Source organism: Ptychodera flava, chromosome 17 (assembly GCF_041260155.1).
Source record: "Ptychodera flava strain L36383 chromosome 17, AS_Pfla_20210202, whole genome shotgun sequence".
Taxonomy (NCBI): Eukaryota; Metazoa; Hemichordata; class Enteropneusta; family Ptychoderidae; genus Ptychodera; species Ptychodera flava.
Window position 1 is genome coordinate 35,962,566 of NC_091944.1, and position 25,460 is coordinate 35,988,025.

At 35.9% G+C, this 25,460-nt stretch overlaps 2 long non-coding RNA genes across 2 annotated transcripts in view; one reads left to right on the forward strand and one right to left on the reverse strand.

The window, feature by feature from the left end:
* LOC139116198 (uncharacterized) overlaps positions 1–25,460 on the forward strand; it is a 120,855-nt gene that overhangs the window by 28,293 nt on the left and 67,102 nt on the right. The window lies entirely within an intron of this gene.
* LOC139116187 (uncharacterized) lies at positions 12,229–13,185 on the reverse strand. The gene is made up of 2 exons (XR_011548252.1): positions 12,787–13,185; positions 12,229–12,404 (listed from the first exon to the last, which is right to left on the reverse strand). It is a non-coding gene; the product is annotated as an uncharacterized lncRNA (long non-coding RNA).

The window sequence follows — 25,460 nt, forward strand, 5'->3', positions numbered from 1 at the left end:
GCTAAAGTGTGTGCTTTTAAAGTTTTATGTTGACCGATTTACAGGAAGTACGCACACTTCAGAATCACGGCATAATCCGACATGGTAATTTGGCATGATCATCAGATCATACATGATCCAAGATTGCACTTTAGCAAGGTCACGATAACTAATGTTGTTTGTTTCACTGTCGTTTAATACCTATATTTCCACTAAAAGACCATTAGAATTTCCTCCTGGCTACTTTGAAATCGTGCACTGGCATGCATGTAGTTGTCAACATCACTATGCTTTAATGTACAGTAGACTCTCATACTATGAATATATCGACTGTCACTGCATGTGTGCAAATCACTCCATATCATATCAAAAAATGTAGTATTGCGACGTTTGAGCTGCCAGAAGCCAGAATTTACAGTTTACGAGAAAGTTATCTTACATGTAAAACTCAGTTCTACTGTGAACAAAATGCAAGCTATGTTGTATAACCCTTACGAAAGATCAAAATTTGCCACAAGTTTGCATTCCTTACTTGTTACAAACTTGATACAAATTCTGACATCCAAACAAGCACCAATCTTGCTAGTCAGTTATATACACTTTGATTCAAACATTGGCTAAGTTTGCAGCAAGTATGTGTGGAGAGTGTGATGAACATTGCACCAAGTTTGTACAGAGAATGTAGAGGTCATTTTGTTTTTGTTTGTATTGAGCGTGCACCAAGCTTGGAGATGCGTGGGGGGGGGGGGATTCAATATCTGGGGCATGGTATCTGTTGCCTTAGCAACAGCAGACCTACTGTTGCCCTGGTAACATTTCAGGGGATTTAGATGATTGTAATTCCTGACAGCGTCTTTTTCAAAGTAATGCTCACACAACATGTGGTACATGACATCATCGTGCTGCTACTCCCCATTGTATTGTATACAAATGATTCTTTCTAAACTGGCTTATAAATGTACACTCTTTAGATATGTTTACCTTGTGAGCAGCACATTCTAAAATTCACCTTCAAGTCATGTATCCAGATGCTAGGTTTGAACATCTATGAAAAAGTTGAGAGGATATTACTACATCCAACACGCACTCACCCTATGACACATTCAACTATACTGCACTGTAAAGAGAAAAAACTCCCCAGACAATAAATTGTTAACTATAAAAAACACAATATATTACTGTAGAATACAGTATCTCTACTGTATAAACATACAATCTTTGTACTTTATACATAAAATGAGCTGTAAAATGTATTCTTTTTGGCATATATGTACAGTACACTATAATTCAAAATATTCCCTGACAATGGAATTTACAGTGAAAAATGGTAAATTCTGTCTCTTTAGAAGATCATACAGATCACAATTTTTTTCAATGTGTACCAAATAGAAACTGAATAGTGAAAAATATTATGTTAAAGTCTCATAGATAGTTAACTATGAAAAACTTATCAAAAACATTTTGTAATTTTTGTGACATACTTTTGTTGACGAATAAAATTCACTTTAAACATTTCAAAATACCTTTCCGATGGAATGTACATGGAAATCATGAGAGTTTTAAGTTAATGTTGTATTATTACATGTTCAAATCAAAACGCAAAATCATGGAAAAACAATGTCCATAGCTACAAAAAAATAAAAACTTCCATGGAGTATGTGATGACCTTGACTTAACAGCGATATTTGAACAGACACTTACAGTCCAACTTCAAAAAGCAAACAACTAAACACAATCAAATTCCACATCACTTGGATGATAGCTTAAATCCGCCGAGTCCAAACATATTTCTTCCACCATAAGATACCGACAACTGTGACGAAAGTAACTCTGCCATGTCCGATTTGTCCATGCACAGCATGCATGCAGTGGAGTTTCTATCATAAGTCCCAATGCAATGGCGGACAGTCTCACTTCTTATCATCATGATGTTCTCAAAGAACAGTGGTTGGTTTGAAATAGTCCTCTGTGGCATGGAAAGTGTAAAAGCAGCGAACTCTAGCTTGAAACTTAACTGAAATCCCGCGGAATTGTCCACGGCCATTTGAGTGTATAACGACATCCATGATCTACTGAATGTGTTTAACTTACATGAACTCTCGGTGTCGAATGCAGGCAATGTCCTTCAATTTCAAACAACAATTGTACTCCCAAATCTCTTCTTTGTTCCCTTAATCGTCCAATGATAGAAATAATCTACAATTTCTCCCCAAAACGGCAGGTAAAAACGTTGTAAATTTGACTGCTGAAGCAATGCATGACTTCCTTAGTGGTACTGGAGTTCAAGCTGGTGTTGGCAAATGCTGGTGTTAGCAAATCCAATCAGATGTCTCTTTTCACGACATGTGATCTTGTAAGGTTGAAGTTCGAATACAGAATTATCTGTGTGACCTGTGACCTCGATGCTCTCATTTATCTGAAATGTCAGTTTCTCGAGAAATGGGAGAGTATATTACTTTTTGACCAACTTTTATGCACTTGAAATCATCATTTGAAGACATTTGGTGTCAGCTGGGATCCATGGTCTTTGGACATGTGTAATAATGCAAGTAACGATCATGATTTATAGCCGTGGCAATGACTTTTCCCTGCTCTGAGCATACTGGTATGACGGGTCCTACTAATTACTGCCCGTCACTGCCCGTCACTGCCCGTCAGGAAATTAGCCTTCCAATTACTGTAATCAGTCGATATTTCAATACCAAAGACCACTACTCTTTGTAAAAACGAACGAAATAATATTCCAAGATCCGAAAAATGTTGATTTTTGAACGAGTAGCAACGCTAATCGTGTGATAGTACCTGCATAACCATTGGCCATATACTGCCCGTCGACGTCCGACCACTGCCCGTCACTGCTGTCTGGAAATTTACCTTTCAACGACTGTAATCAGTTGATATCTCATATCAAAAACATTACTTACTATACAACCAAACAAAATTGTCGTCCCAGACCCCAACAACGTTGATTTGCGAACGAGTGGCAACGCTGATCGTAATCGATGTCCGAACACTGCCATATCATCACTGCCCGTCGAGTAGAGAACTTAGCGCTCCAATATTCACGTTAGTTCTGAGACAGGACTCGGGCATTTGGAGTAAAACAGACTCTTATTTTGTAGCTTTCTATTATATAAGCGGTCTTTGGTATTGAAATATCGACTGATTACAGTACATGGAAGGTTAATTTCCTGACGGGCAGTCGACGGGCAGTGACGGGCAGCGACGGGCAGTAATTAGTAGGACCGTACTGGTATGACAGTGTGAATGTGTTTTGGCGGACACATGACAGGTATACTTTCAGTGGTTACGACTAGTAAACGGAACAAAAAAGTCTTTAACTGGAATTCGAGTACCATTTTGGATCCTAATGATTTAAAATATGTCCAAGGAAACTGTTTGAAAAAATGGCAGCTGAACTAAGTATTAGTTGACTTTTGATGTTTTTCATTCATGATGGTTGCAGTTTGATCATGGATTTAGCTATACCTCCATGGTTTGATAAATTTGTACATTCCACGCGTAACCTAATTCATATGTGTTTAACAACCGAGAGTATTTAAAATTTTTAAATTTAAAAAAGGATTAATTTGTCATTTTGTACAATGAACACAGGGTAGTAGTTCGATCATTGTTTCAGTTCTGTGATAAAACAGTGCCACGTGGGACAGCTAAAAAAATCTGAAGTTCGTACCAAACTTGATATGTATTTCACATATATCTACAAGCTTGGTACAAATTTCACAACTACCATGGTGAAAATCCCATAGTGTGTACCAAACTAGTACAAACTTGGTGCATATTTCACATGTTCAATTAAAGTGTGTATCAAATTTGTAACATATATGTACTAATATGTAGCAAGTTTTGATCTTTCGTACGGGTAACTATCGTGAATAGCATAATATTTTGTACCTATCACCGTGTCAGAAAATCAGAAGGAAACAACCAGTCAGACAAACTGTGGTCAGGATGATACTGTCCAATTTTAATATTTGTCTCTCGGCACACACCAGATACTCATGACTGTAAAACACATTTCCATATAATTGTATATTCAGTTTTTATATTTAGTTTGCTTTTCACCATATTGTATGTCCTTCCCTGCACTACATAATTCAAAATTAAATATTGTTTTTGGCTTATACATACTTGAGGGGTAAGCTTATTTAGTCTCATACATTAAAGATGCACTGTTGACCTACAGAGTCCAAACTTTTTATCATTGTATTGTAGATAGGTGTACACTCCAAATACTAAGTACAAGTGTGGTGAGTGTAACAAGCAAATGTTTTTTAGTCATTATGGTTCATATCAATGTCGTTGATACTTAGAATCCACACTCGAACTTATGCTGGAGCGGTAACCAACCAGTTCAAATAACTTTCATTTATGTCAAAACAATTTGACTTTTTGCCAAATTTCACATTTATGGCAATTAATAAACAGTAAGGAGGTACAAAGGACGTCGATGCCCCCGGGCCCCATGTTAATTTTTGGGCAAATTTCACCATTTTTGGTAAAAATGTGTTTCTGAAATTCTGCTCATCTGAGAACATTGATATTTGGCATGCAGATTCCTAAAGATTAACTAAATGTAAAATATTGAAATTATGATGAAATGTGGATTGTTGCATTTTTGGGCACCTTTTGCTATTTTTGGCTATAACATTTTTTTCTCAAATATTGCTCATCTGATAGCTTTGGTATCTGGTGTACAGGTTCCAAGGGGTTATTTTAACATGATATATTGATATTACAATGAAATTTGCAATAATTATTTTTTTTAGGGGGGACGCAGTTTTTGCTATTTTTGGTCAGTGGATTTGATTTTCAAAAATACTTGTTTATAAGCTTTTGTTGACATATTCTTAGGGATGATCTTAACATAATATGTTCAAAGCATGAAGAAATCTTCAATTGTATATTTTTGCAGCTAGTTTTGCCATATTTTGTCAGGCCGCTGAAATGAGCTATCAAAGATTTCCACTTTCTTCATCAACACATGTGTCACAAATAGTTATTCTCTATATTATACAGCAAAGCTGTATCAACTGCTTGGTCCTTTTTTAGCTCTCATTTGGTAGACCAACGAGAGCTAATCGTATAAGGTGAATCATTCATTTGCATGTCATTTACATGGCGTCTGTGTGTATTTATGTATGTATATATGTCTGTTAGTCCGTCCAGATCAAAAACTCCAAAACTACAGCAGCTACCAGCTTAGTATTTGGTGTACTGGTGCACCCAGGGATGGAGATGTGAATTTGTTCAAATGAACATGCCAGTGTCAAAAATATGCAAATGAGGTAAAAAAAGGTAAAATCCTGCACACTGCTAAAACTCAGTAATCATTGGTCAGATTTGGTTGAAACTTGGTATGTAGGTTCCTTTAGGTATTCTAAATTAGATGTGTACAACTGTGGATGTTATTTGTGTGTTTGTATTTTTAAGTAATTTTTTCAGTTTTTAATAAAAAAATATTTTTTTCTGAAACAGCTTGTCTGATTGCTTTGAAAATTGGTATCCATGTTTCTCGGGATGACCTCAGTCAAGTTTGTAAAAATTGTAGTGAATTTTTAGTATTTGTAATTTTGGGGCAATTTTCACAATTTTTGGTCAAATTTTTTTTCTCCAAAAACTGCTTATCTGATGCCTTTGGTATCTGGTGTACAGGTACATAAGGTTGATCAAAATGTGATGTATTCAAATTCTTATGAAATTTTGGATTTTGTATTTTTTGGGCAATTTTTGTCATTTTTGGTCAAAAAATGTATTTCTCAAAAACTAGTCATTTGATATCTTCGATGTTTGGTATACAGGTTCGTAGGGTTTATCTTAATATGATGTATTGAAATCAGCATGAAATCTGCAATTTAGTCTTTTTGGGGCAATGTTTGCTATTTAGTCCCCACGGACAAAGTCCGGGGGGACTTATAGGTTTGGTCATGTCCGTGCGTGTGTCCATGCGTGCGTGCGTGCGTGCGTGCGTGCATGCGTCCGTCCGTCCGTCCCTTCACGCAGATATCTCAGAGATGCAAAGAGCGATTTCATTCAAACTTGGTACAAGGATTACTTCATATGTCATACAGATGCACGTCGATTTGTTTTGTGATACTATCCAATATGGCCGCCAGGCGGCCATTTTATTACGATTTTTTCATGTAAAGAGCCATAACTCAGACATGTTTCAACCGATTTTATTCAAAATTGGTACAAGGACATTGACCAATGTCATAGATATGTACATTGATTTTTTTGGTGATACGATCCAATATAGCTGCAAGGCGGCCATTTTATTAGGATTTTTTCATGTATAGAGCCATAACTCATACATGTTTCAACCGATTTTATTCAAAATTGCTACAAGGACATTGACCAATGTCATAGATATGTACATTGATTTGTTTTGTGATATGATCCAATATGGCCGCCAGGCGGCCATTTTATTACGATTTTTTCATGTATAGAGCCATAACTCATACATGTTTCAACCGATTTTATTCAAAGTTGGTACAAGGACATTGACCAATGTCATAGATATGTACATTGATTTTTTTGGTGATACGATCCAATATGGCCGCCAGGCGGCCATTTTATTACGATTTTTTCATGTATAGAGCCATAACTCAGACATGTTTCAACCGATTTTATTCAAAATTGGTACAAGGACATTGACCAATGTCATAGATATGTACATTGATTTGTTTTGTGATATGATCCAATATGGCCGCCAGGTGGCCATTTTATTACGATTTTTTCATGTATAGAGCCATAACTCAGACATTTTTCAACCGATTTTATTCAAAGTTGGTACAAGGACATTGACCAATGTCATAGATATGTACATCGATTTGTTTTGTGATACGATCCAATATGGCTGCCGTGCGGCCATATTATTACAATTTTTTTCATGTACAGAGCCATAACTCAGACATGTTTCGACCGATTTTATCCAAAGTTGGTACAAGGACATTGACCAATGTCATAGATAGGCACGTTGATGTTTTTGGTGATACGATCCAATATGGCGCCAGGCGGCCATTTTATTACGATTTTTTCATGTAAGGAGCCATAACTCAGGCATATCTCAACCCATTTTATTCAAAGTTGGTACAAGGACATTGACCCATGTCAAACATATGTACATCGATTTGTTTTGTGATACGGTCAAATATGGCTGCCAGGCAGCCATTTTATTACAATGTTTTCATGTACAGAGCCATTATACTCAGACATGTATCAAGCGAATTTATTCAAAGTTGGTACAAGGAGATTGACTAATGTCATACATATGCATGTCAATTTGTTATGTGATACGATCCAATATGGCTGCCGTGCGGCCATTTTTTTACGATTTTTTCATGTACAGAGCCATAATTCTCAGGTATATCTCAACCGATTTTATTCAAAGTTGGTACAAGGACATTAACCTATGTCATACATATGTAGGTCAATTTGCTTCATGATATGATCCAATATGGCTGCATGGCAGCCATTTGTTACAATTTTTTCATGTCCTTAGCCAAAACTTTGGCACATCTCAACTGATTTTATTCACGGATTTTATTGAAACATAGTACAAGGACATTGACCTATGTCATACATATGCACATTGATTTGTCTTGTGATACAATCCAATATGGCCGCAGTGGTGCCATTTTTTTTTGAATTTTTCATGTCTGGAACCATAACTCAGACTTGTATCAAGCGAATTTATTCAAAGTTGGTACAAGGACATTGACTGATTTATACATATGTACGTTGATTTGTTTCACGAGATGGTCCAATATGACCACATGGTAGCAATTTTGTTATGGTTGTTTCATGTCGAGAGCCATAACTCTGGCAAGTCTCAACTGATCTTATTCGAAATTGGTACATGGACTTTGACTTATGTTATACATAAGTGTTGATTTTTTAAATAGTAAGATCAAATATCGCTGCATGGCTGTGATTTTGTTACAATTTTCGAATGTACAGAGCCATAACTCAGACATATTTCCACCAGTATCATTCAAAGTTGGTACAAGGACATTGACCTATTTCATACATATGCTCGTCAATTTGTTTCACGTCATGTAGCAGTAACATATCAATTATTGAAGTTTCGTAAGTAGGCTGGTATGTCAAGAAATACTGCATCAAATTCATGAAATTTTGTACAGATGTTAAGCTCACATTGCTTTAACATTGAAAAAGACATTTATCTGTGTCATTTTCATTAATTTTTAATTGCATTAGTAATGAACTTCCCTAATTAGAGTGATATAGCCACAAATTAATACGTCAAATTTGATGAACCTTGATACAGATGTTGATCTCATAGTGTTGTAGATACTGCATCATGAAATATGGTAACATTGATAATCTGTTAAGTGTTAGGATTGTATGCAAAAGTGTTTTACAACATCCTGTTGATTAATTCCTAGTTGACTCATTTTATGAACTTTAGGATGGTTGCCTACATTGGTTTTATGTTTTCATCACCATGGAACTCATTCTTGGCCATTGAGCACCATCTGTATCGCAGTATTTTTATCACAGACCTAATTAATGAAGATGACTCTATCCTCTCTGAGGACATGTAATCAAAGTACCCATTAACAAGTGGGGACTGTGTCATCAACGATGACTTGTTTGGTCAAAAATTTGTTTCACAAAATCTTTTTTTATAGCTTTGATATTAAGTTGAAATTTTCCTATGTATGATCTTAATTTAATATGTTCAAATTATATCTTCTTCAATTAAATAATTTAATATGTTCAAATTATATCTTCTTCAATTACATATTTTTGCAGCTATATTTGCTATTTTGGTCTGGCTGACCTGAAGTGTGCTGTCAAAGATTTTCTCCTTCATCAACACGTGTAACAAAAAGTTATTTTGTACATAACATAACACAAAGGAGCTCTATCAGCTGCCAGGTCGCTTGTTTTAAATTTTCAGAGAAATGTCTTCAATTTCCTATTTTTATGACGCTTCCTAATTTTTTTTATTGAAACAACTTACAGAAATAGTCCACAGTATTGATTCCATAACTTATTCATGTTGTGTTGATATGAACAAAATTAATATTAAAATATTTGTGAAAAGATTTTCTGATTTTGGGCAATTTTATACCTACAGGAACTAAGAATACATAATGTGGTGATTTTGTGAGCATTTCATATGGTAAACTCTATTTGGTGTAAAAATGTGGCAAAGGGCACAGTTGATAGAGGGAATGTGATCAGGGTTATAAATAAACATTGTTGATATAAAGGGGTGGACCATTTGATTTCCTGATTGGGGATCTGGAAGATTTTCAGGAAAAAAAGATTCCAACCAAATGTCAGTGAAAAACGAATCTGCCAGAAGAGGCTTGACTAAAAGAAAAGGTGGAAGAGAGGAAAAAAATACTGTACAGTGGATCAGGTAGAAAATAATGCTACCTCATCAATCTTCAGGACCCCCCTGGATATCAAATGGTCCACCCCCATGTCTTTGGGCACACATTTTGCAATGCACTGCATCTCAGTTGAAGATTCCAAGTCAGGTCAGGATTTGAAAGGAATAGTCAAGTTCACCACAGTTAAAATTCTTAAGTTGATCTCAGTGCCATCAGCCTTGTGACACATTGGTTTTATAAGCAAAAGTGGATGCACCAGTTGCACTGGAAGAAAACAATGTTTACCTTTCCCTGTAGGGTTTTTGAGTTGATGGTTGTATGTTGAAATATCTCTGTGTATCTGGTGTATGAGCAAAATGTAAACATTGGTTGCATGTTGTTAAGCATTTCAGTCAAGGTTATCTGTTGTTCATGAAAATCAAGAAAAGGTAGCTGCTTGCCCGTATTTGCCAACACATAACTGTCTTGCAGGTTGATTGTCTTAAACATTATCACATACTAAGTAGAAAGAGGACAAGAAACTAATCAAAGTGATGTATAATATTCACCCTGACCCTGCTTTAAGGATGACGGTCAGAACATGGTCGACTATGGTTTGACCATTGTCAAACCATGGTCATTGACCATGTTCGACCATGTTTTGACTATCAAGTTGACCATGATCGACCATGAAATGAACACGTTTGTTAATTGACACCATTGTCAGACCATGGTCAGTGGTGGTCAGCATTATGATAGTCACATCACAGTCAGAATATGGTCAAAAGAAATCGTTGTCGTATCATGGTCAAAACATTGCCGATTAAAGTTCACAACGAACATGGACAGACCATGGTCATTGTGAATAAAGCTGCATTGCAACAGTAATCAGAACATGTCCAGAACATGGTCAATGATTGACAAAACATGGTCAATGATGGTCAGAACATGGTCACCAGAGGAGGCAATGATGGTGGTCAGAACATGGTCAATGATGGCCAGAGCAATGGGTAATGATGGTCAGAACATGGTCAATGATGGCCAGAACATGGTCAATGGTGGCCAGAACATAGGTAACGATTGTCAGAACATGGTCAATGATGGTCAGAACATGGTCACTGATGGTCAGGACACTGGTCAAATTGGTGGCAAGAACATTGTCTATGACGGTCAGAACATGGTCACCGACCAGTGGTCTTGTTTGGATATTGTTGATTGCCAAAACCTGGTCAGTGATTGTCAGAACAGGGTGATGGTCAAAACATGGTCATTGAAGGCGTCTGCATAAATGTCAACATTATACAGCTACAGAAACTGAATGTAAATAATTCATTTCAGTCAATTTAATTATGTGTAACATTGCATTGAGTGCAATTATAGTCAACATTGATAAAACACATATCAAAGATCATATAATGACTCCAACAATTATACAGGGATATAGTGATAATTAAGGCAGCCTGTGGGTTCCCTCATGCAAAGACCAATTTTCGGACTTAGATTTTGGCAATAAAATGTGAATTTCACCTAAGTGTCACCTGAAAGCTGCTTTTTTGGTACACTGATCACTTGACTTCAAAAAAGGTATAGAAAAACAAAGACACTTTGACGTCTACACAATTCCGATTATCTGTGGTGAGTGACGGTTCAAACTTTAGTGTTTAAACTGACAAAGTCTGTAGGTGTATACTTTCACATAGAACTAAGACAAACGCACTTTTTAAAATTTGTCCCTCAACTCTTTTTGACAAAAATACTCAACAAACCTGACACGCTACCTTAAGCAATGACTACTGACAGGAATAAATGTAATAAATTCTAACATGTACATATTGACTTAAAGCCACAGTAGCTGTAACTTTTGATATTTTCACTATTTTTTGTTTCACATTATGACCTTTTAATTAAAATAAAATAATTCTGAATTATAGTCACCTATTTACTGACCAATACAGTACATGTGTGTCGATTACAACAGCTTGCAAGTGTACAGACTTTTAATAGGAAATCTTGTTCTATTTTTGTAAATTTGTTTTTAACAAATTTTTGGAGGTTCATTAAAAGGTAAGTCATGTGACTACTGTGCAAATAATTAATGTGTACTGTAGTTGACCATGTTCTCTTTCATCAGGGCTTTTATACAATATATATGCTTTGTGAAATTTACTACTTCTTTCAATCAAATAGAATAAGGTACAAAGAGTGTCTTTTGTAGAATGGATCATTCAGAACCTTCTCAAAATATATTTTCTGCACCAACAGATATTCAATGATGTTGACAAAATGCAATAAATCTTCGTTTTAATCAAGAGGACGTGAAAAAAGACCAAAAGTTACAGCTTTACAAAATTTATAGACAGAGAATTTTGTGAATACATTTTGATACATATTTAAAAAGTTGAATTTTGAGAAAAGATTGCATAACAGCCAAAAGACACATGCCTGAAAAAAGCCTAAAAGAGATGTTTATACCTTATCTAATTTCTGTCATGTAGACTACTCGACCAACTCTTGATATTAGGGTTGAGAAATCGAAAACTTTGTATTGGCAGAATACTCAGAGAGCTGAAGCATCATGAAACAATGTACCAAAGAACATTATTATTATATGTAGATTAGTGATGCTGACACCAAAGATACAGCACGCTGTAGTGACAGCAAAATTTGTGCATTTGTACCACACTTTCAACATTTTGAAAGTTCAGATATGTACACTGAGTTGTGAAATCAGCTGTGTAAACATGGCTAAAAACATAATTACAGATGGACACCTGAAAAATATTGAGGCAGACTGTAAATCAGCACATATGTATAAATTCTGAAATACTAGCTTCATAAGAAACAGTAGTAAAAAATAAAACAGAAACAAAACGTTAAGTTCAATTTAGGGTACGATTTATTTTATATGCCAATGTTTTTTTCATGCCACATAAATATGTCTTCATAAAACTTTGACTTGAGAAGGTTCATGTGAAATTAACATTACTGTCAAAGGCAGCGATTTAGCTTCTTTTCTCTGGATTTCTCATCCCCTCACAGTACCAGCAACGAATTCTGAAAATACGAATGGTTCAGGAAATAGTGTGAGTCTTTACTGTTTGACTGCAATTTGATGAATGAAATCAATAAACATTATTAGTTGAAAATGAGACAATAGTTACTTGAAAAACTAACTCACAGACACCAACTGCATAAACACTTATAATCATATATTAATAATATTTAAAACGGACAAACGATCTGTAAAACTCTCGCAATTATTTTCCATACACTATTTTTCAGCATTGTTGTGAATTGAAAGTGAATTCCGTACGAATCATTACTCAACGAAACTTAGTAATTTAATGGCAATGTGCAGTTGTACGTTTGTACACAGTCCCTCTGGATAGAGGGACTGTGGTTTGTATAACGAAGGTCTATGGTTATATCAACTTACCTGCATTTGTGAACGGCTCGCAGACGCTATAGACAGTTCCCGGCTGCAGGTCACTCCGTGCTGCACGTAAGCATACCGGTACAAGTTACTGGGAAAATATAGTCGGCATCTTTACCTGCTTTTCGCGTTCACAAATTTTGAACTCTGTCTGTCCTTGGTACTCTATATACATTTCTGCGAAACTATGATGTATTTTGGCTAGTGATTCCATACAAAGATCGCCAAAATTTCTGCCAGATAAGTCCTGATCACGAATACCAAGTCAACGGTACAGAAATCTAACTTCGCGCCGTTCAAGCCTCATGACCTTCACGGAAGTGAGATCAATAAATCATTACGCGATTGATAACGTAGTCCCGTTTTTAAACGTTGGAGTTTGACTCTCTATCGGCCCTAATCCCGTACAATTCAAACTCAAATTAGCAATTTATTTATTATATTACATTATGAAATGGTTATACTAAATGATTCGAAATGGTCAAAAGAGTGTACAGTTCTTTCAGCACGAAGATGTCAATATCAATGCGCGACCTTAACTTGGTAAACCGTGACCTCTGACTAAACATGTCAGCTGCTACCAGCCGGATTCGGCTCACGCTTTGACATTGCGTGTTGGATTTTTATTCGGCTGATCAGCTAAGGATGGAGTGCAATATATATAGCTCTGACGCATGAAACATGGACAAAAATTGTAACCTCAATCCACGTCTTCTGAAGGCGAGATATTGTTGGTGGCATCGATGATCAAGTGACACAGACTGTCTGTATGTACCGTATGCTTTAGCTTCAGGGACTGTGCTTATACTAAACATTGAAAGCATTGACATTTGTGTACGTTTCAACAGTAAAAGGTCCTGTTCTATTGAAATTTTTACGGTACAAATTTGCAGTAACATTATATAAGTCTACGACCCGTCATTGTTGCTCGTTTTGAATAAATGAAAAATTCCATTGTTCATTTGGAAAATTTACTAACTTTTTGTAATCTTGTGAGTGAAGTCATGTGTTTGTCTGTAATCCTGCTGTGATGAATGAGAAATCTATCGACTTTGGCAAAATCATTTTTCTGAATACATAATGATAGTGGTGCTGACAGGTCTCCCTCCCTGCATTGGCATCCGTGCAGCTGTTGTGAGAGTTCCTACAGTCTGTAGTACCACATAAAATGACATGTGCATCAGATCAGTTGCACACATCATGACGGTTTAGGGAAAGATTGTGACCATCAAACATGGTCAAATAATTTACGAGGTGATGATGATATGACTGTGTTTCATAGTCACAATCTTTTCCCTGACCATCTAATGACCATGTTTTGACTGTGACCATATGACCAGTCAGTCATCATCAAATCATTGTCAATGTGATGACCATAATATGACCATGTTTCATTGTCGTTATTTTTTCTTGACCATGTGAAGACCATGTTGTGACAATGAGTAAACGTCAGTTGATGATTGTCAAAACATTGTCAGTTTGGATGACGGTCAGCAGTCATTGTCACTGATGGTCAAAACATCATCGACCATGGTTGACAATGTAATGGCACGTTATGATGGTCACCAGGAAAGCAGGGAGTGCCTGTCTATATAACAATTTTATCATTACATCCAGCTGTTAGGTATATATTTATCACTCTTCATGGGCCAAAGCACACTGAGACACACTGAGAAGCCAATATTTATCACTCTTCATGGGCCAAAGCACACTGAGAAGCCAATTTCATCACAGCCAGTCTGTGTATGTCAGTCTGTCTGTATGTCCATCCAGTCTTCCTGTAGACCAAATTTGTGGAGCTCATAACTGAATAATTTCCATATTAAATGTGGTCAACTTTGGAATGCTTAGATGGTTATCTACAATCCAATGGAATCTTGTAGCCGTTGATGAAAGAATAAGAAATAAAACATGATTTTTTTCATAATCTGCTATTTATATTGATAAGATAGTGATTACTGTATTATTTGGTCCGTATACTAGGAGGAACAATGTATGCAATAGTTTGATTGAGAAGCATAAAATTCATATAAATGTATTTTTGAATTTTTTACCGACTTTTTGTCAAAAGTCTTGTTTTTGAGAGTCACATGTCAGATATCAAATTCAAATTTTAAGTTCTAAGGATCATTTGATTACCATATATCAAAATATTGATGAGATTTTGTAGAGTAAATATGAGCGAATTGGAAGACAGAAGTTTGCAGTGCAGCTGACACACTGTTTTACAAACAAATTAGCATAGAGCTATCAATATGTTGTGTTTAAAAGAAGTTTTGGGGTACCATGTTTTGCACGTTTTATTTTTTCAAAAATGCCAAATATGATATTCTTGAAGTCCCTGGTGTAATTGCAAAACATTGAGAATGCTGCACATTTTACCTGTGTATTTGTGGTAGATACATGTACATGCTCAACTGTAAAATAGTATTTGTTCAAAAAAAGTCAGGGTTACTAAAATTCTACTGGGCAACATAAGTGAAAACTTGGTGAATAAACATTGGTCAGATTATCTTGGCAAGGCAGGTAACATACCACGTTGTACAAAAAGTGTTGCATGAAGTTGCTATGAGCGAATCTAAAAGAAGGTATGGTGTACAGATCTGGTGTACAACCAGTCTTTCATTTTCAAGATGCAGGACAGTATAAGTATATTCATGATAAGTATTATCTGTATAGTCGGTAAACTTTGCTGCTTAATCCAACCAGGTCAGGTTATTAGTTACAAACTCTTACAGCTGTTGATGAAAATATGACAATTTTGTGTGAACAAAATGTTCCAACTTTGATTTGAAAGGTTTTTGTTTTTTTCCATTGTCATATTGTATATTTATGGAATTGCTTGTCTGTTTAAGTCAAGTAATGGCTTCTACACAAATTCCTGGTTTGATGCTTTGAAAGTCGGTTAGAATAGCTTTGTAATAAAGGGAAAGCGGCTGCACACATCGCCTACACTATTTTTTCGTTCTCTGTGTTTGTGTTTGATTTTGTGTGTTTGGCTATTGGTGTAGATATAAGCCATGGCGAGACGTAGCCGTAATCTGGCTGTCGAATGACAGGGTGATCCTTTGACGCTACGTTTTGAAACCAGTGTGTGGTTTCTTCCTCAGTCGCTTTTCTTTGGAGATTGCTCTCCTTAGATTTGTGTTTCACTGTTCGTGGTTTAATTATTGTCAGTGTTTTGTTCGTCTAGCAGGGAGGCTAGAATACTTATGTTTGGGTCAGTTTGTTGTGTCGCACTTTGTTCGGTCGTTTCTCTAAGATTGTGTACTTGTACATTTATGAGTGTGTCGCCAATGTTTGGATTTCTTTTGTAAGCGATGATCGGTTTCATTGTGAATAAATTATTTAGTGTTTGATCTTTTTCTATTTCTTCCCAGTTCTTCAGGAGTGCTTGTTGGATGTCTTTTGTTTTGATGTGTGGACTATATTTGGTAGCAAATATCAATTTATTTGTATTGTTGTTGTGCGTTTGTTTGTGATTTAAATGTGTTCTTCGTGTAGCGTAATTTGTTTCCGCATTGATGTTTGATATTTCTTGTTGTGGATATTCTCGCATTAATAGCTTTTCATTAAATGTTTTGACTTTGTTGTTGAAATCTTCTTCATTGTTACATGTCCTCATGTACCTTAAATGTTTTGCCTTTGATTAGGCCCTTGAAGGTTGATTTTGGATGACATGATTTTCTATGTAGGAACTGGAATGTATCCGTTGGTTTTGTGTGTGTTCTGGTGTCTAGTATGTTTTCCTTGTTGTATCGTTGACCTTTGTAAATGACTAGGTCAAGATATGTTATTTCGTGTGAGGAACTTTCATATGAAAATTTGAAAGTGGGATGCATTTTGTTAATTAATGTAATGAATTCGTGGAGTTCGTGTTCAGTTCCAATAAAGATTAGGAAAATGTCGTCTCTGAATCTACACCATAGTGATATTTTTGTTGTGTGTTGATGTATGATTTTCAGTTCTAATTCGTGAAATGTGATGTCAGCAATATTCGGTGACGATGGGGAACCCATTGCGCACCCGCATGTCTGTTTGTAGAATTCGTTGTTAAATTCGAATGTGTTGTTTTTCAGAATAATGTTTAGCATAGCTAACATGCATTCTGTTGGTGGTTTATGGATATTTGTTTGTTCATTGTTTGTTTGCGTTGTGTTGTTTAATGCTTTGCTGATCGCCTGTATGGCGTCATCGTGTTGTGTGTTTGTGTACATAGAGACTACGTCTAATGTGACTAGGATGGCATTGTTCGGAGCCTGGATTGAGTCCATTTTCCGGATGAAATCTGTAGTGTCTTTTATGTATGTCGGTTGTTTTTCCATGATTTGTTTGAGGAAGTGGTCCAGGAATTCCGATATGTGAAAGGTTGGACTTGAGCAACCGCTTATAATTGGGCGACCTGCGAATTTTGTGTCCGTTGGTGGCGCTTTATGTAATTTTGGTAGAACATACCAGCGTGGTGTTCGCGTATTTGTGTAGAATGGATCTATGTATTTATAAGTGTGGAGGTCGATGTGTTTTTTGTTGTACATTTCTGTCGTTAGTTGGTGTATTTTTTCCACTGTTTGTTTTGTGTCGTCTGTTGCTAGTTTTGTGTAGTAGTTGGAGTCGCCGAGTTGTCGTTCACACTCTCTTATGTAATCTATTGTGTTCATGACTGCTGTCCCTCGCCCCTTATCAAATAGCTTGATAGTGAGATTCGTGTTTTTCAATAGTGTTTTAATTGCTATGCGTTCGGCACGTGTCATGTTGTTTTTTGTGTTGTGAAATGGGTTTGTGTTATCAGTTGCGGGTGGGACCCATGTTGATTTGTGTTTGAATTGATGTTTCTTGGTTTGTCTGTGGCGCATGATGTATTGGAGTCGCATTTTGCGAATGTATTTATTTGCATCTTTCAACAGATTGATTCTTTTTGGGCGTTTTGGTGTTGGAATAAATTTGAGCCCTTTGCTTAGTGCATTTATTTCTGTGTTTGTTAGTTTGTGTGATGACAGATTTTTAATGAATCGCAGATTGTTGTTGGAATTCGTTTGTTGTTTTTGTTTAATTATGGTTCGGCGTTTTGTTGTGTTCCAGATGTACATATGTAAAACAGATGTACATATCTGATGCTTCAGGTTTCTTGCTATATGTTTGTGTTTGGAAATTCTCTCATTTGTGTATGTCACTGCAATGCTTGTTTAACTTGGTGGCAGTTTGGGACATACCATTATCATGTAGGTGTGGCAGCTTCATTAACAGTGGAAGGTGAGAAATGCCCTTTATTAGCTTAGTCTTCGATTGTGCAACTATCGACCGTAGAGAGACTAATAAATATTTTCTACATATGATTAATTTTATGCATTACAATATTATATGAGACGCGTTTAGTTTGGTATGGCTGATTTTATCACTACTGGTAGTTATGATGTACTAGGTTGCATGGTATTGTATAAGTATGTGTGATCAACAGTTGCAAGTTACCAACCATTTCATACTTCAATGGACGGTGTATCAAAATTTGTTCAAATGCACTTGACTATAAATATCACAAGCTAAGGTAAATAGATAAATGTTGAATATCATGTATATACACTCATTCTGGCTTGCCACATGTAACCAAATGTGAGCAAAGTGTCATTGACACTATTTTTGTCCCCATAGACACCGTCCAGGGGGACTTATAGGTTTGGTCATGTCCATGCGTCTGTGCGTGCGTCCATGTGTTCACACAGATATCTCAGAGATGACTGGAGCTATTTCATTCAAAGTTAGTACAAGGATTACTCCTTATGTCATACATATGCATGAACACATCACACCAGTGAGACGTGCATGAACACATCACACCAGTGAGACGTGAGCTTCACTGGTTGCCTATCCATGCTAGAATTAATTTCAAAATTCTTCTTTTTGTGTATAAAATTTTGCGTGATCAAGCACCTGCTTATCTTTCTGATCTTATCACAGTTCACGTTCCTAAGCGGTTTACACGCTCAGCGTTCACACCAATTTTGGAGCCGGTGAACCGGGAACAGAAACATTTTGGTTACCGTTCTTTTTCTAATGCTGCTCCCACGTTATGGAATGCCTTACCAAAAGAAATTAGATTGTCACCATCTGTTGCCTCTTTTAAAACATCTCTGAAAACATATCTCTTCAGAAAGTACTATAATGATTAAGTCATCGTTTTGATGTTCGTATCATGTTGCATTGTAGAGTTTGTATTTTTAACGGAGTATTTTAATGTACTTGTTGTATTTTAGCCAGAGCATTTTTATGGTACTTTTATTATTATTGTATTTTCATCTTGTATTTTATTGTAAAGCGGTTTGATATTTTATTGATGGAAATCGCTTTAGAAAAATAAATTATTATTATTATTATAATTATATGCACATCAATTTGTTTTGTGATACGATCCAATATGGCCGCCACGTGGCCATTGTGGCGACCATTTTGTCACGGTTTTTTCATGTACCGATTTTATTGTAAATTGGTACAAGGACATCAACCTTTGTCTTACATATGCACGTCAATTCGTTTCACGATACGATTAATATGTTAAGTTTTTTAGCTCTGCTGTCAGCGACGTGGTGCTTATCAGATAGGTTGATTTCCGTCGTCTTCCGTCGTCATCCGTCGTCGTCCGTCGTCGTCCGTCGTCCATCAACAATTGCCTTCTCCTCTGAAACCGCAAGTCACAATTGCTTTGAAATTTTATATGCAGCTCACTTGGAGTGACCTCACTTAAGTTTGTTCAAATCATGGTGAAATTTGCATATTTGTATTTTTGGGGTATTTTTTGGTGTTTTTGGTAAAAAAATCTTCTACTCTGAAACCGCTTGTCTGATTGCTTTGAAATTTAATATGCAGTTTACTTAGGGTGACTTCAGTCAGATTTGTTCAAATTGTGGTGAAATTTGCATATTTGCATTTTTAAGGCAATTTTTGTCATTTTTGGTAAAAAAAATCTTTAAAAATCTTCTTCAAAACTACCTGTCAGATAGCTTTGACATTTGGTACATGTGTCCCTAGGGATAATCTATTTCAGATTTGTTCAAATTGTGCAGAAATATGCAAATTAGCATTTTTAAGGCAATTTTTGCGATTTTTGCTACTCATCTGATAGCTTTGAAACTTGGCATACAGGTTCCTACAGATGAACTAAATGATATTCATTGAAATTATGATGTAATCTGCAATTTTGTATTTTTGGGGCAATTTTTGCCACTTTTGGTCAAAAAATGTGAATTTCCAAAACTACTCATCTGATAGCTTTGTAATTTCGTATACAGGTTCCTACAGATCACCTTAATGATATTTATTGACATTATGATGAAATCTGCAATTTTGTAATTTTGGGGCAATTTTTTGCGATTTTTGGTCAAACAATGTGTTTCTCAAAAAGTACTGGTCTGATAGTTTTGAAATTTGGTATACAGGTTTCTACAGATAAGCTAAGCAATATATATTGAATTTCTGATGAAATCTGTAATTTTGTATTTTTGGGGCAATTTTTGCCATTTTAGGTCAAAAAATGTTTTTTTTTTTCAAAACTACTCATCTGATAGCTTTGAAACTTGGTATATAGGTTTCTATAGATGAACTAAATAATATTTATTGAAATTATGATGAAATCTGCAATTTTGAATTTTTGGGTCAATTTTTTCCATTTTTGGTTAAAAAATGTGTTTCTCAAAAAGTACTGGTCTAACAGCTTTGAAATTTGGTATACAGGTTTCTATAGATGAACTAAATTTGATCTTTTGTAATTGTGATGAAATCTGCAATTTTTACCTTCTCGTGTCTATTTATAGACAGAGAAGGTATTAGAGTTGAAAACCAGTATGCTGGTGTCAACTACTTCCGTCTGTCAATACTTCCGTCTGTCAAGATCCGTTGACGTTATGCCATTGTGATGGGTCATATCATAAACTGGTGGGGTGTTCATGGTTCAGGTTGAGGTGTAGGAGAACGATTTTGAGCTGTGACAAAAATCAAAGGGACTTAGCGGCATAGCCACAGTGTTACATGTAAGCCTTTCTCCAAGGTTCTTAGTTGACTACGATCTATTACAGACTACTGAGCTGACGTTAGGGGTACTCACTTTGTGTTTGCTCACCCTGTGTGCGCTAGTGTTTGGTACTGAGTTGCGTGGATATCCCCTCATGGCCTCACGTGATATGGGCTAGTTGCATAATCTGCAGATGATCATATGCCTCTGAGTCTGAAAACGGTCATTGTGTAAGCCTGTCGGCATTTTCCTTGCATTTTTCTCATTTAACTTTGCAAAATATCGGCGAGTACCTCAATATTTCAAGATAACTCTTTCTTCCCAATCGTTTCCTTGAGTTTCAGAGTCATATGAACGAAAATGAGTGAAAGTTTTAGACAGGAAAATCGGACGTCGGCCATGTTCAATGTTTACAGTACAATCAGAAGTTTATGTGGAGGAATAATTAACAAACACTATTCATGATGCCCGCCCTCTAGAGGCAGACCTTCCTATATGAAGTACAACATTTGATGCTTGTGGAAAGCTTGACCACACAAAGGAGCACTTTAACTTTTAGAAAATGACATAATGAATAAGAAGCTATTCTGAAAATGTCAAATACTGAGAAAAAATGCGCAAATATTCAAAATAAACAGGTTAACTGACTGGTCAGCTATAAAAAGCAATGAAAATGTTTATGATCAAAAGTTTTTGAGATGCGCACATTTTAACAAATACAGAAATTATTAACATTATAAATATAAGACCAAACTATTTTTTCAGGGATGGGACAGGCTTGAAATGAGGGTGAGAGACAAAGGCACTCTTATGCTGCATGTGGATGCAGCCACACCATTTCATTTACAGCATACTTATTCACTGTGTTGTGTTCAAGTTCCATATTGTACTGACTGTCATACAAGGATAACATAAGCAAATCAAATCAAATTAGAAAAGGATCAATGCTGTTGTGCAGTTTTTGCTGAACACGGCTGATTTTAATATTTCGCCTACATATTTGGTATCCAGCAAAGGCATATTTTGATGTAAAGTCAAAATTAACACTACATTGCTGACAATATATGTTACCGTTTCTGTATGAACTTTATTTTTTTAAATTATAGAAAGTACTTCGAACAGATTAACAATTATCGTGATGTCAACCCATGATTTGACATCACAAAGACTGTAATTCTGCCAATTTTTTTTATTTTTCAGTCATTTTATAAATTTTGCACTGCACAAGATGATTGAACAAATTGCAATGTTTGAATCTGTAAACTCAAAGAATAAAAATCCTTTGGTCACAGATTAAATTATTTTTTGAAAAGACATTTACTCTTAAACACTTTTAGCATATATTCTTTACACGGTCATGTATTTCAAGGAAAATATGCCTATTAAAAACAGTAATTTCTTCACTTTCAATTTCTTTTGAATACTATGACAATTATCAGCCATGAGGTTTTACAAACACAAGACCAGATAAGCGTTTTCATCATTTCCACAGGACTCTTTGGAATATCCCTTAAAAACAGTTAAAAGTGACTTAAAATGATCACTTGGTATACATTTAATTTACAGATGCCAGGTTGTGTATTTCACATGCACTCAGGTCAGTAGGGAAGTGCATCATTACTATTTTGGACTGTTAATTCTTATTTCTGAATTATTTAACCTTTTTTCCAAACTGAACTATCTTTAGGCAGTTTATACTGTAGCTTAGAATTTTTTTGATTGATGTATTTAATCATCTTTTGGGTTCTTTGGGTCCATATCTCACCTCATGCCCCTACATCATCAACTATTTACCAATAACTCCATGCCAACAACCAATTACCTGACCTGGCCACACATTAGAGAAGGTACAGCGTCATTGACGGTATTTTTATTTTTTGGCGCAATTGTTGCCATTTTTGGTCAGAAAATTTTATTCTCCAAAAAACTACTCATCAGATAGCTTGACATGTTCTTAGGGATGATCCGATGTGATATATTCAAAGTACGATGAAATCTTCTATTGTGTATTTTTGCAGCTATTTTAGCCACTTTTTTCTGGCCTCTGCATTGAGCTATCAAAGATTTCCACCTTCTTCATCAACTTTGGCAAAAATAGTTATTCTCTACATAAACACAGCGGAGCTATATCGGCCGCTAGGTCGCTTGTTTCATGTACCGAACCATATATCAGGCACATCTCAACCGATTTTATTGTAAATTGGTACAAGGATATCAATCTTTGTCATACATATGCACGTCAATTTGTTTTACAATACGATTCAATACGGCCGCGTGGAGGCCATTTTGTTACGATTTTTTAGCTCCCATAGCCATATGTATATATGGCAATGGAAGCTATTCTTATAGGCTAGGGAAATGTCTGTATGTCTGTATGTCTGTATGTCTGTATGTCTGTCCGTCAACATCAAAAACTCCAAAACCCGCTGTACATTTCATCTTGATATTTGGTGTGTACATGGATGATGGGCTGTAGATGAGATTTTGTTCAAATGAAGTTGTCATTGCCAAAAATATGCAAATTAAGTGAAAAAATGTAAAAACAGTCAAATTGAAAAAACTCAATAACCACTGAGCAGATTACATGAAAAATTAGCATGTAAGTACTTTGGGCTGACATGAAATGATTGTGCACATCTTGGGTCGGTATCTTGGTTTTGCTATTTTTCATGAATTTTTTTTGTAATTTTCTCCCATTTTTGGTCAAAAAATCTCGTGCTCTGAAACCACAAGTCCGATTGATTTGAAACTTGGTATGGAAGTGCATAGGAGTGACCTTTCCCAAATTTGGGCAAATCGTGGTGAAATTTGCATATTTTTAGTTTACACGTCCATAGACTCCCATGTATAAGGCAGATCTCCATAGACTCCCATGTATAAGGCCACGAAAAATAAAATTTAGTTTCTCATCGTATTCATATTGCAAAAAGGATGCAGTGACACAATTTTTAGTCCCCCCGGATGAAGTCCAGTGAGCTTATAGATTGGATAGATATAGATCCATCCGTGAGTCCATCCGTTCACGCAGATATCTCGGATATTTTGACAAAATGTCATGTGACCTTGATGACCTTTGATCTCAAATATACATATTTGTCCATAACTCAGTAACCACAAGTGCTACCACCCTTCATATATGGTATGATGGGACAGCTTATGACGCCACATATTGTACCTCATTAATTATGTGCATATCTAATTTTGAGCGAGCCAATAGAGCTAGAGGTCTGATTTTGGTATATAGGGATAACTTAGCAATACAATTTTTTTGACAAAATGTCATGTGACCTCGGTGACCTTTGACCTCAAATATACATATTTGTCCATAACTCAGTAACCACAAGTGCTACAGCCTTCATGTATGGTATGATGGGACAGCTTATGACTATTAGTGCAAGATGCGAGGTATAATGATATTCAAATATGCAGATTACATTAATGAGCATTGTTTCGGTATTTAAATTCTATGCCAATTACCCTTAATCAATGTGGAATATTCATGTACCTCGGATCTTGCATTGTATAGCTTATGACGCCACATATTGTACCTCATTAATTATGCGCATATCTAATTTTGAGCGAGCCAATAGAGCTAGAGGTCTGATTTTTGGTATATAGGGATAACTTAGCAATACAATTTTTTTGACAAAATGTCACGTGACCTCGGTGACCTTTGACCTCAAATATACATATTTGTCCATAACTCAGTAACCACAAGTGCTACAGCCTTCATGTATGGTATGATGGGACACCTTATGACGCCACATATTGTACCTCATTAATTATGCACATATCTAATTTTGAGCGAGCCAATAGAGCTAGAGGTCTGATTTTTGGTATATAGGGATAACTTAGCAAAACAATTTTTTTGACAAAATGTCACGTGACCTCGGTGACCTTTGACCTCAAATATACATATTTGTCCATAACTCAGTAACCACAAGTGCTACAGCCTTCATGTATGGTATGATGGGACACCATATGACGCCACATATTGTACCTCATTAATTATGCGCATATCTCATTTTGAGCGAGCCAATAGAGCTAGAGGTCTGATTTTTGGTATATAGGGATAACTTAGAAAAACAATTTTTTTGACAAAATGTCACGTGACCTCGGTGACCTTTGACCTCAAATATATATATTTTTTCCGTAACTCAGTAACCACAAGTGCTACAGCCTTTATGTTTGGTATGATTGGACACCTTATGACGCCACATACTGTACCTCAATAATTATGCGCATATCTCATTCTGAGCGAACAATAGAGCTGGATGTCTGATTTTGGTATATAGGGATAACTATAGGAGAGAAATTTTTTGACCAATGTCATGTGACCTCGATGACCTTTTACCGAAAATATATGTTTATGTCAATAAATAAGTAACCACAAGTGCTATGTCCTTTGTATTTAGTAGGATGGGAGACCTTATGACAACACACGCTTTACCTCATTAATTATGTACACATCTAATTCTGGGCAAGCGAATAGAGCTAGAGATCTGATTTTTTGGCATATAGGATAAATTAGCAATATAATTTTTTTTCAAAATGTCATGTGACCTTGATGACCTTTGACCTTGATTATACATATATATGCATATTTCAGTAACCACAAGTTCTATACCCTCCAATTTTGATAGGATATTAGACCTTAAAGGCGCCCTTCTCAATCCCA